At 40.0% G+C, this 12,394-nt stretch overlaps 1 pseudogene; it reads right to left on the bottom strand.

The window, feature by feature from the left end:
• LOC126037951 (ATP-dependent translocase ABCB1-like) overlaps positions 1 to 8,961 on the bottom strand; it is a 45,328-nt pseudogene extending 36,367 nt beyond the window's left edge.
• Between the last annotated feature and the right edge of the window lie 3,433 nt (positions 8,962 to 12,394).

Here is a 12,394-nt window from a genome sequence, read left to right as displayed (position 1 = left end):
TAGTATAACAGAAATATATACATATGCATAACCTTGGTTTGTGACCATAGTGTTATACTTGTCTTTTTTTGCCACGTGCCTGTCTTTTTTGCTTACAACTCTCACTGGGTTTATGAGGCCTGTAAGGCCATATTCTCTTTGGGAAAGGAACTGCATCTCTGCATGTTTTATGATGCTTTTTGAAGCTAATAAAAAGTAGAGACAAGAAAAAAGTCAGCAGCAAAGATATAAAAAGATACAAAATCTCTTTAGTCACTATTATAAAAACAATGAACATATGGAAACTTTATTCTCACCTTTCAATTTCTTTCCTTTGTCCTCCAAATGCTACCACAGTTCGAATTGCTGCCAGAACTTCCTCTGCAACAGCTCCTGCTCTTGCATATGCAGCTAGCTCTTTGCTAGTGCATGTGGAAATTATCTGTGCAGAAGAAAAATATTTTAACTCCCCCACTCAAACAAAACCAGAACGAGCTCAAGTGTTGTTCTGATGTCTAAGAATTCTTAATTTTTTGTACCAAATTTCCTATCTGCTTTATTTTATTATAAAGATTTAAAAAGAATCCACATTTGACTTCCAAGGCAGAAATTTAATGAAGGGCATCATGACAATGTTTGCATTGCATAAAACCTTTTGACTAGAAAAATGCATGTTATCTGCTGCCAAAAAATAAGGTTGGATTTTCAGTTCTATACTTTCATCATTTTGGACGGCCAGAGGAGCTGACTGAGATCCCTTACACTTAGAAATACTTGCACTAGCACGGTCAGGCCGTTCTGGTTTGTGTCAGGACGATTAGTTGCCCGACAGCGATGGGAAACATTCATGCTCCAAGCACAGCGGGCTGCAGATGAAGTTATAGCAGAGTACTCCTGTGCTATGGAGTATTAGGGACCACACATGTTAAATAGGGTTGGGATTTTCATCTTAGCTGGAAGGGCAAGGCTGGCCAGTGTCACTGGAACTCAGTAGCTGGTTGGTACTCGGCATCCTGATGCCCCTTTGAAAGTCCTAGCCAAAAGCAATTCTATTTCTATAGATGAAGTCTCTTTTTCTCTCCAGGTGGTCTGCATCCACTTCTGGCGTGCTGTTTTCAGTAAGTGACTGGGAGCTGAGCAAATGGCAAAGGCATGGTCTGGAGCAGAGTTAACGGTGTGCCGGCTGCCCGGCTGTCTCTGCCCGTGTCCTTGTGCTGTCCCCGGGGGTAAAGCCCTCCTCGCCCTGGGGTCGGAGCCCACAGACGGGCCTTATCGTAGCAAACCTGATTCACTCCAGGTTCATATGCCAAACTTACTGTCAGTTACCTGCGAGGACTGCAGCTGTGCCATTTGACTTCATTTCTGTATTCATTTGTTTTTACTGACAGTACTCGGTTATTTTGCTGTAGTTGTCATGGGGTCCAATGAAGAAGGCAAAGGTACTGCTTGTTTACCCTTTCATGTTTATACTTAAATAAACTTTGCAGCAGTATAGCTGAGTCCGCGGTGGAGGCACTGCACTTCTTCAGCTGTACCAGTGTCGTCATGCACCTATTCACACCTTTCTGCATGTGGGCAAGGTCTAAACTCAATAAGAGCCAGATTGCATTTTTAAATCTTACAGATACCAAATGGGATTATAGAAGATATAGTTTACCAATGTATTGAAAACTCACACTTTTTGCCTACCTTTGCCCAGAGAGCTGATGAGAACCCTAGAACAGGACTGAGTGCCAGGAGCACAAGTGCTAACTTTCCAGCACTTTTTGTAAAACCAACTATAAATCCAGTGAAAAAGGCAGCCACTGCCTGAAAGAACATTGCCATTTTCCCCCTACTCCTTCATTAATCTTGGAGATGTCACTTAAAAAACCAAATTATATCCAAACAAATAAGAATGTGTGGAAAAACCAGAAATAAACTCTTTGGATGCAGTACACTTTGTCAGTGCTCCATCATGTTTCTAACAACTGCAGTTCAACACAGCTACAAGTTTACAGCCACAGAGGGCATGGAGCAGCATTCTCCAACACCTCTGTTCCTCAGGTTCCATTTAAATGATCCATGCACATCTCAGGATCCATAGAAATAATAGCATAGCTTACAGAGGGGTTTAATAAGATAAATAACATTGCTCTGAGGAAAGTATTACAACTGATTTTCAATAATTAGAATTGGTACTCAGTTGCCAATTAACTGATATTTAATACTTACTCTAGAAATCTACTGTTAAATTTGCCTACATCATTTACATCAAACCGTCTAATCTCCTGTGTCATTACAGCATGAAAAAATTCTTGTCTGATTCTTTTTATTTGCCAGCCAGCAGCCAGCATCCAAAATGAAACTTGAATGTAGTGCAGCAAAAAGAACACCAGCTCTTATACCAGGATAATAATATGCATATCTGAAAGGAAACAAAAAGATTGGAAATGGAATTAATTCTACTCCAAACAGGACTAGCTGCTATTCCTCTTTCTTCACTATAATGAATATTTTTAATTTCTTTCAGTATCAAATTTCAGTAGTTATCTTTTGCTAACTTATTATACAACTTCCACAGAGTGAAAAAAAAATTCTAAAAGTATTGTCTTAAAATCCATGAAGACATAGTTTAAAAAAACAAGCTTAGAATGACATATTGACTCTTAGAAATACTTCCCACAATCAATGAAAATTAAGACAGGGATTTTAAAAATGCTTAAGTGATATAAAAGCAAAAGTAAGTTAAGCTTCAAGATATCCACTTTCATTTAACAAAGTAAAGATATAGATATTGAATTTTAATTGTTTGTATGGTATCATAATTTAACTGTTTTGTTTAGTCATCTTCGAGGAATGTTAGTTTTTTAAAAATTGTGTACATTCCTAAGGAAAAAGAAATAAATTAGTGTCTAGGTACTGGTCATGCAATTACGACAAAATAAGGCTCCACACATTCAAAAAAAAGAAAAAGCAATAACGAAAGCTATTTTAAGTACTTTTGTTACAAATGAATGCCAAAGATGTTTTATTCATTATTTGAATTAAACAAAATATTTCATATTTAAACTGAAAAATATTAGTACATTAATAACTTAAAATTAAATGAGCAGCTGAATGTTGTTCTTAATCATTGCCAGCATAATAAAAAAGCAGCAAAACTAGGGAAAACCCAGAATTTATACATTTGTTCTAACATTCAATGGAATTAATTTAATTTTGGTTCAAAATCCCTACTAATTGTGGTTATTTTATAATATCATTAGTAATAATTAATTAGAAAATAAAAGTATATGACATTGTGAATTATTTGTTCAATGACATTTGTTAAGAAACACATAGCACTGCTTTTGCCAGCTTTTTTGCATGACAAATAAACTGAATGTTTATGTTTAGATTCCACTTCCAGAATTGAGCCAGATAATTTTTGTATGAATAATTCCTAATTATTATCATACATAGTGGGGTTTGTACAACAAGAGTAGAATTTGCCATCTGTGATTTCATACTCCCTTCAAGGAGCAGACCATCCTGGCTTACTTACAAAACAAATACCCTTCTCTGAGGTTGAACAAAAAGACTAGCGTTTTCTTTCCATTTCAGAAAGGGGGCATGAAGAAAGAGGAGCTAGGCCTTAAAAGAAGCGTGATCGGAAGGAAAACCTGGAAAGGGCAAAGCATGACAAAAGAAGAGATATGGTATAGGTAGACAGAGAGAGAAAAAGGAGCAACCCCCCCCTCCAACCATAAACCTGGAAATTGCTCAGGCAATGGCACCTGCGATGTGTCCTCACAGCCTGTCTCTGAAAGTAACTGGTGCTTAACACCTTAGAAGACTGTGAATAAATATTATTAGACTAACATGAAATAGCTTCTCAGTGAGATAGTTCAATCGGACCAACTGTTACATCTCAGTCCCTATTACAATTTCATCCGATTAGAAATGTTAAAAATATGTAAGTTCTTGGCCTAATTTATATTTTTTTGTTATGAGCTCTGCAGATTTGTTGGGCAATATATAAGAAGCATTTCTCTTATCAGTTTTAAATTTGGTGTCTCTCGACTTCACTGTCTGTTCTTTGTTCTAGAAGAAAAGGGTACCAAAGAGTACTTGATTCACCTTCCCAATGGCAATCATTATTATTATGTGGGTGACCATTAGTTGGATATTACTCTGTGTTTGTAGTGACTAAATGAAAGCGGAAAACCTGGAAATTTAATGGAAAATCCATCATGCATGATTTCATAACTGTCTCATTTTGGTTTATTTCTGGCAGAGTACAAGGTGTTTGTCTTTAAGGAACGTTTTTCAGAATTTCACTTATTATCAACAAATTTTAAATGTGTGATCCTGTGCAGTAAGAACATGGAGAGAATAAATGGCTTGCCTAAGAAGTTATCATGAGCTTTTGACACTGAAGGGATGCATGGGGGAGGAAGAAAGGGAGTAGTTTCTCTGAGTTACAAGAAGCTTTGTTTCACTTTCTTTCATAAAACTGGATCCAAAATTCACTAGCTGATGGAGTTATGCGAAAACAGTACCTACAGTTTTCATACAGCTACTAGGGTCTTCTAGGTACTGTGCTTTAAAAAGTTCATAAACTAATAGAAAATATGTGGTTTAGAGATGTATGAAATTAGTTGACTTTGCTGACTGATATGGTGTCATTTAATTACGGATTAAACAAAGTAATTTGGGGGCTTTGCATGTGATCAGTTCCGACATTTTAGGGCATTTGTTAGACATCAGCCGAAACGTTTGCGGCTTTGCCGAAAATGAGAAAGCCAAAGAGCAGGAAATGGGGAATCTCCATAGAGGCTCTTGCGGAGCTGGCACAGAGCTCCTTCAGCCGTGAGAGGTCCTGCTCCCAGGACCTCCCTCAGAACCAGGTGGGTGGCAGCCATTTGTGCATTGGACTGTGCCTTACTCTCTTGCGGTGGTTACCTACTGAGAGAGGAAGGAAAGCAAAGGAGAAAAGGAAAAAGGATTGTCGTGGTTTAACCCCAGCCAGCAACTAAGCCCCACGCAGCCACTCACTTCCCCCCCACCCGGTGGGGTGGGGGAGAGAATCAGAAGGAAAAAGGAAAACTCGTGTGCTGAGATAAGAACAGTTTAATAGGAGAGAAAGGAAGAAAATAATAATGATAACAACAATAATAAAATGACAATAATAATAAAAGAGTTGGAATATACAAAACAAGTGAAGCACAGTGCAATTGGTCACAACTCGCCAACCCGTGCCCAGTTAGTCCCTGAACACTGATTCCTCCCAGCCCCATTCCCCCCCAGTTCATATGCTGGAAAGGACATTCCATGGCATGGAATACCCCTTTGGCCAGTTTGGGTCAGCTGCCCTGGCTGTGTCCCATCCCAACTTCTTGTGCCCCTCCTGCCTTCTTGATGGCTGGGCATGAGAAGCTGAAAAATCCTTGACTTTAGACTAAACACCACTTAGCAACAACTGAAAACATCAGTGTGTCATCAACATTCTTCTCATACTGAACCCAAAACATAACTCTGTACCAGCTACTAGAAAGACAATTAACTCTATTCCAGCCAAAACCAGGACAGGATGAACAGGAAAGTTGTGGCAGGAAGAAGGGAAGCCAGCTTGCCAGGCAGGCAGGGCTGGTGGCAAAATGGGAGCCGGAGAAGAGTACAAGGGGAAGACAAGGAGTAGAACGATGTGGGCAAGGAGGAAGAGCAAGAGTAGGAGCATGCATTGAGGGAAAGGCATGAGAACTGGCATGGGAGGACAACAAGGCATCCTGACACACAAGAAAGGGAGGAATAACTGTTCCTCTGAGTGCGCTTCTGGCATAAAGGTTGTAGGTTTGCAGGAGCCATCTGGCACAGGCTGGGATTAGAGTGAGAAAACGCAAGGTGCCCCTGACTCATACAATGATGACATAACAAAACCTGAATTCATTCCTTTCCATGAGATATTTATCATGAGATTAATCTTGAGCTAAATATTAGAATAATATTTACAGGACAATTGCTTGAGATCTGTATTACAAGAAAAGAATAGCCATGAAGTGAATGAAAACTTTCCTAATTTCTTCCTCCAACTTTCCCATGAGAGCATAAGAAAAAAATCTATATAGAAAAATTCACTAACATATGGTTTAATAAAGAAAAATTTGCTAGAGAGCAAATTAGAGAAAAACTAGTTTATTTTTATTTAATCACATGATAATAATTTCCTTCTGTAAGCTCCTATCCCAACAATGCTGAATGGAGCTTAAGAGCAGTCAGCTACCTAGCACCTTACCTAGCCCCTGACCATGTTTAAGGGAACTGGAGCTAAGCAACACATTACAAAGCATTTTCTGAAGCCAGAAGTGAACATTCTACCTGTAAGATAATAAACAGTTAAAAAAACTAGTTAAATTCAGGTACTTTACAACCACTAGCCTGAATTCCACATTTCAAATACAATATTTTCTCTGGAATGTGTGCTGGTTTTATGAATATTTATAAAACAATACACAGGAGCTATAAAACCCACCTTATTTAATAGTGCTCTGGAGTACTTTACAAATGTAAGTTCATAAATAAGTAAAGTTCAGAAAATTAATGAATATGGTATTAGGCGCTTCCTTCCAATTGTCCAGGGGACATGTTTTTATTTAATGAATTCTTGTTGCCAGAGGTTAAAGGTGTAATTAAATTGTATAAGGATTCATCTACATGTAAAGCTAATCAGGAATGAGCAATTCTGGAGTATGCATTTGGCACTTTAATTTCAGAATAAATATGCCTTGTTCTGGTTTGGCTCTGCAGTAAGAAGTGATCATAACAAGTTTTCAGAATTAGATACTGCACTTTATATTTACACTTGATTGAAACCTAGACTAATCTTCCAGTGCAAATACTGCACAGTAGAAATCAAATGATGGAGCAGAGGTGACAACACTTAATAGTTTGACTCTTTTGGGGATGCTTTGAGGAATATCATTATACCTCTGTGCACCAGTAACAGTCATTCTTGTCCAAATATTCAGAGGGAGTGGTTAACTCCTTTTGAAATCAATGTTTGACAGGTAAGTTAGGTTATTTAAATAAGCATAATGCTCTTTAATGAAGATCATTGGGCTGAACTATGCAACTATATGAATATAGTGTTCAGCTCTTTGCCCTCTGTACCTTATCTACTTCTCTGTCAAGGAACAAAGTGGTGATGGAGCAGTGGGAAATAACATGGAGGTCTTTGGAGAAGTTTAGGAAATTCAAATTCACGTAACATGAGCAAGTCTCCCACTGGTTTAGAAGAAAAGGACAAAGTTGATGATGTTTGGACAAAAGGGATTCTCAGGTGCATCTCTTATATGCTCAAACTTAGCAGCAGAAAAGCAGTTTTTTCTGATAATCTCATCCTTGTATCAATCTGAAAGTCTTTTTTCGTTGTTGTTCAAATAAGTGGACCTATGATCGTAGTCTTTGGGACACTTTTAATACCCTTCTAAAATTGTTACAGAGGCACGCACAATCAAATCCAACAGGTGTTAAAGCTCAGATTTATTCTTCAGTAAAAAGTTAGAACACTGGTAACATTTTGTAAACCACAGGCTCAATGATGTAAAGGGAATTAATACTACACAGCTGACTTAAAAATTCTTAAGATTTAAAATGATGGCTCCAAAGTGCACCTATCACTTACCTGAAGGCTGAGGGCTCTCTCCCTCGAGGAGTTACCTCAGGCGGTGCCCCGACCCAAGGGGGAGTCCCCAGCTGCAGACCCGCTGCTCCCAGGAGGACTGACTCCCACACGTCCTCCAGCGGGAACCCGTTTATACCCTTGTCGAATCTGATCTGTGGTCATTTAATCCGTATTGGCCAAGAGGGTCACCTCAGTGTATCTGGCACATTTCCATTGGTCAGATCAAATTTCAACCTGCAGCCTCTAGGGTTTGGGGTTTTTTCTCTTCTCCCTGCCTAGAGAAGTTTCGTTTCCTGCTGGGGGGATTGTACTGCCACACAATCCACCCCATGACCACAGTCACGATTCAACTGGTTTCCTTGGAGCGGTGGTACAGTCGCCTCTTGCCTCCAAAGTTAAAAGGGAGTGCAGTCTGTTGAATTTGATGCTCATTGTGGGTCATCATTCCATTCTGGTCTAGAATTAAAGTGGAATATCTGACACAGGAATATCCAGCGCACAAACAGGTTTTAAAGGAGTATACTTAACCGTTAGTACAGACTTCACTACCAAGCGTTTGATAGAACTTATTGCAATACAGATTACAGCAATCATAACTACAAGCACTGTTAAAGATTAGAGAAGGCTGGTCATCCACCCTGTCAAAGAAATTCGGAATATATCAAAACCTTTCCCAGCCAATTAGTCCCTGGTGCAGAAGCAATTGACTCTGAGTCTCTTGCCACTTTCTTTTGTTGATTCGATCTTGAAGCTACATTGACACATTTGGAGTGAACACAGCAGTTGTCCATCAACAGGTTAAAAAGCTTCACATACACCCTTCTCTTTCAGTAACATTGGATCCAATACAGCTTAATTTTGGATAGTCATTTTACCAGTATGTTATAACTGATCATTCAAGAGTCCCCAAACTGTCACATGTAGTGTTAGCTGAGGTTGATAGTTGTAAACTCAGCTCTAGAATGCTCTGTTGGTGTTCCCTTGGGTACCATACACAGTCCCCCCCACGGAATTTCGGGGCATAGTGTAGTACCATTCCAACTCCACCCTGTGATCCCATGGGTTAGTTGGAGGATATAGTGACATTTGGTGTTGCATACTGAACTAACATTTACTGCACCTGGTGACCAACTACAAACAACATGAGTATAACCTCCTCCCCCATCCAATCTGAACCTCCAACTATAACTGTTACATTGCTCCCATGTGAGCTCAAGGGCTCATGATATACTGACGTCCATCATTTTCACCATGACATTATCATCCAGATCTTCACCATCCATGCCTGCCACCATCATCACTGCCAGTAGAAGCACTGGAAGGGCTTGTTTCTTCATTGTCCTGTAAGAAAGCACAAACTAGGGCTTGGTCTTAAACCAGATCACAGTATTAGAAGTCCAGGATTATCCACTGGGCACTGATGTGGTGAGTCTTTCCATTCCCTTCTAAGGCTTCCCAGGCATACAAGCCTTTGGGTTTTGCTAAGATCATAAGAACAATACCAGTGGAGGGCAGTTTCACCATGGCAGGTTGGCCCACGTATGTCTCCAGTGGGAACTGGCATCTCTGATCGTCTGGTATAGAGTCATTGCCCCTTAATGGTCCCATAGGACAAAATGTTTGAATTTTTGGACTTCCATAATTTCCCCATCGGTTATTAGCAGTAAAAACTGCCTGTGGTGATGGTGTGTCCCAGTTATGGCATGAGACAACAGCATGTTTTTTGATCAAGCCATTGGTTTGCCCAACTATACCATTAGCTTGGGGGTAATATGGGGTGTGAAACACCCATTTGATGCCTTCCCCTTGTGCCCAGTCTTGTACCACTGTGGCTGTGAAATACGACCCATTATCACTTAGAATACATTCAGGAATAGGTAGAATACCAAACCATTCTCGCAAAACCTGGACTGTCTGGTCTCCAGTACCTGTGCCAAGAGCCCTTGCCATAGACAATCCTGATACTACCTCCACTCCCACCAAAATATATTTCCTTCCATGGGATGGTCTCAGAGGACCAATGTAATCAACCTGCCATGTGCTCCAAAGAGCCTTGCCTTGTCTGATATGCTGGGCTGGAGCTTGATTTGGGTGATTAGCCTTAAGCCTTATTTGACATTGCAGGCAAGCTGTAAGAATTGCTTCACAGATTTCCATAGACACTGGCCAACCCCAAGATTGGCATTCATAAGAGAGATCTGCTTTCCCTGAGTGGCCTCGCTTGATATGCAACCATTCTGCTAGTCTATCTCAGTCTTCCTTCTCACGGGTGACCATCCTTATTTGGGCCAGGTGGTCCACCTGTTGATTCCATTTCACAGCTGGGGTTCTATCCCAAGCATGTCCCTTCACCCATCCCACCTTTAAAGGTTGGGATCTCCTATTGCCAGGAGACGTTGCCAATCCTCTGTCCTCCATGTTTTCACATGACCTACTTCCCACTTACTAGATTCCCACTGACATATCCACTCTGTAGCTCCCTTAAAGGTTGCGTGAGAGTCAGCATAGACCAAAAATACACAGCAGTTAGTAAATATTGAAATATCTAATAACATTTGTGCTGGGTTATGTATTTATTACACCCACTTTTTTTTCATAACTGGGGCTTTATTACATATTTTGGTTTAAATATTTAGTTTTGCATAAGAACTGCTTCTGATTTCAACGCATAGCACAACAGATTTTCTTTCTCAGTTTCTTTCACCATTTCCCATTAATCCATTTATTGAGTTCCTTAACCCAAACTGTAATATTTTAAAGTGTTTCCTTTAAACCTGACATAGCAGTTAATAAGTGAACTGTTTGTAACAGCACAGTAGACTAGTTGGAAGAAATACAGAACTAATCAAAATTAAAGCCCTGTCACTTCTCACAGTAGTGACTGGGCCAGTGACACATCTGGCCCACAGCATAGGAGCAAACTGGGAATCAATAGCTTGAGGTGCACTGCTATACTACCCTTTATTTTGTTTAACTACAACTCTTTTTTTTTTTTTTTTTTTTATAAAAGCCATATTTCAATGACACCAACTAGAAGTTACAACAGTTCCTACCTGGATAAGTTATATTTTCTCAAGTATATAAGCTATCTGTCATGTCACCAATGATCATCATAAGGGGGAGACCTGCTCCATGGAGTATTGTCATGGTAGTGCCTAGCACCATGAGGAGTTTATCCTGCCAGTTGGAGTATTGAAGCTAAAAGCAGAAACAGAACTGTGCTGAAAACTTCCCTAATTGCAGCAAATGCAGTTGAGTGACAACAGTGTTAACAGTGCAGGAGGCAGTAAAAAGTAAAACAAGAAAATTTTAATACATAAAAAAGTAAAATTGTAACATAAACATAACTTCTTAATAATTGTTTTAAGAATAAAATAATGGCTTTCATAAAATATGAATAATAATAAAATATTTTAAACCTATGTTTAAACAAATTTTGCATTCAATTTAACTATGTCCAATTGGAATTTGAATTGATGACTATAACTGAAATTAAAACAAAATAATCTAATAATATATCTGTAATAATTTCTTTACTTCTATAATATCTTAGGTCTACATTTTGGGCTGGTGGGTCTTTACTACTGTAAGCAGTTTCAAGTCCAATATATTTAAAGCTGTATAAAAGTGATGTCTCCTGTTTCTGTTGTAATGTGTATTGGGTCTGGCTGAGATGGAGTTAGTACACCCTTTTGGTGTAGCCACTGTAAATGCAGAGAAGATCAAACAGCTATCTACCCTGCCTGGCCTCTCGGAAGATCCCTTTACTGTGGGATTGCTGCAAGTTGAAGAACAGCAGGTGCCTATCGCTACCAGGACAGTGCACCGTCGGCAATACCGGACAAACCGAGACTCCCTGGCTCCCATCCATGAGCTGATTCATCACCTAGAGAGCCAAGGAGTCATCAGCAAGACTCATTCACCTTTTAATAGTCCTATATGGCCAGTGCAGAAGTCTGATGGAGGATGGAGGTTAACAGTAGATTATCGCGGCCTGAATGAAGTGACACCGCCATTGAGTGCTGCTGTACCAGACATGTTAGAGCTTCAATATGAACTGGCATCAAAGGCAGCCACATGGTATGCTACAATTGATATTGCCAATGCATTTTTCTCCATTCCTTTGGCAGCAGAGTGCAGGCCACAGTTTGCTTTCACATGGAGAGGTGTCCAATACACCTGGAATCGGCTGCCCCAGGGGTGGAAGCACAGCCCTACCATTTGTCACGGATTAATCCAAATGGCACTGGAACAAGGCGATGCCCCTGAACATTTACAATACATAGATGACATCATCGTATGGGGCAACAAGGCAGAAGAAGTGTTTGAGAAGGGAAAAAGAATAATTCAGATTCTTCTGAAAGCTGGTTTCGCCATAAAGAAAAGTAAGGTCAAGGGACCTGCACAGGAGATTCAGTTCTTGGGAATAAAATGGCAGGATGGTCGTCGTCATGTCCCTATGGATGTGGTTAACAAGATAGCAACTATGTCTCCACCAGCTAACAAGAAAGAAACACAAGCTTTCCTAGGCCTTGTGGGGTTCTGGAGAATGCATATTCCAGGTTATAGTCAGCTTGTGAGCCCTCTCTATCGAGTAACGCGGAAAAAGAACTATTTTGAATGGGGCCCTGAACAACAACAAGCCTTTGAGCATATCAGACAGGAAATAGCTCGTGCAGTAGCTCTTGGGCCCGTCCGAACAGGACCAGATGTACAAAATGTACTCTACACTGCAGCTGGGGAACATGGTCTCACCTGGAGCCTGTGGCA

This window comes from Accipiter gentilis, chromosome 4, assembly GCF_929443795.1.
Source record: "Accipiter gentilis chromosome 4, bAccGen1.1, whole genome shotgun sequence".
NCBI classification, from domain to species: domain Eukaryota; kingdom Metazoa; phylum Chordata; class Aves; order Accipitriformes; family Accipitridae; genus Astur; species Astur gentilis.
Note: the sequence above shows the minus strand (reverse complement) of the source record. Positions and strands in the feature narration are given on the sequence as shown.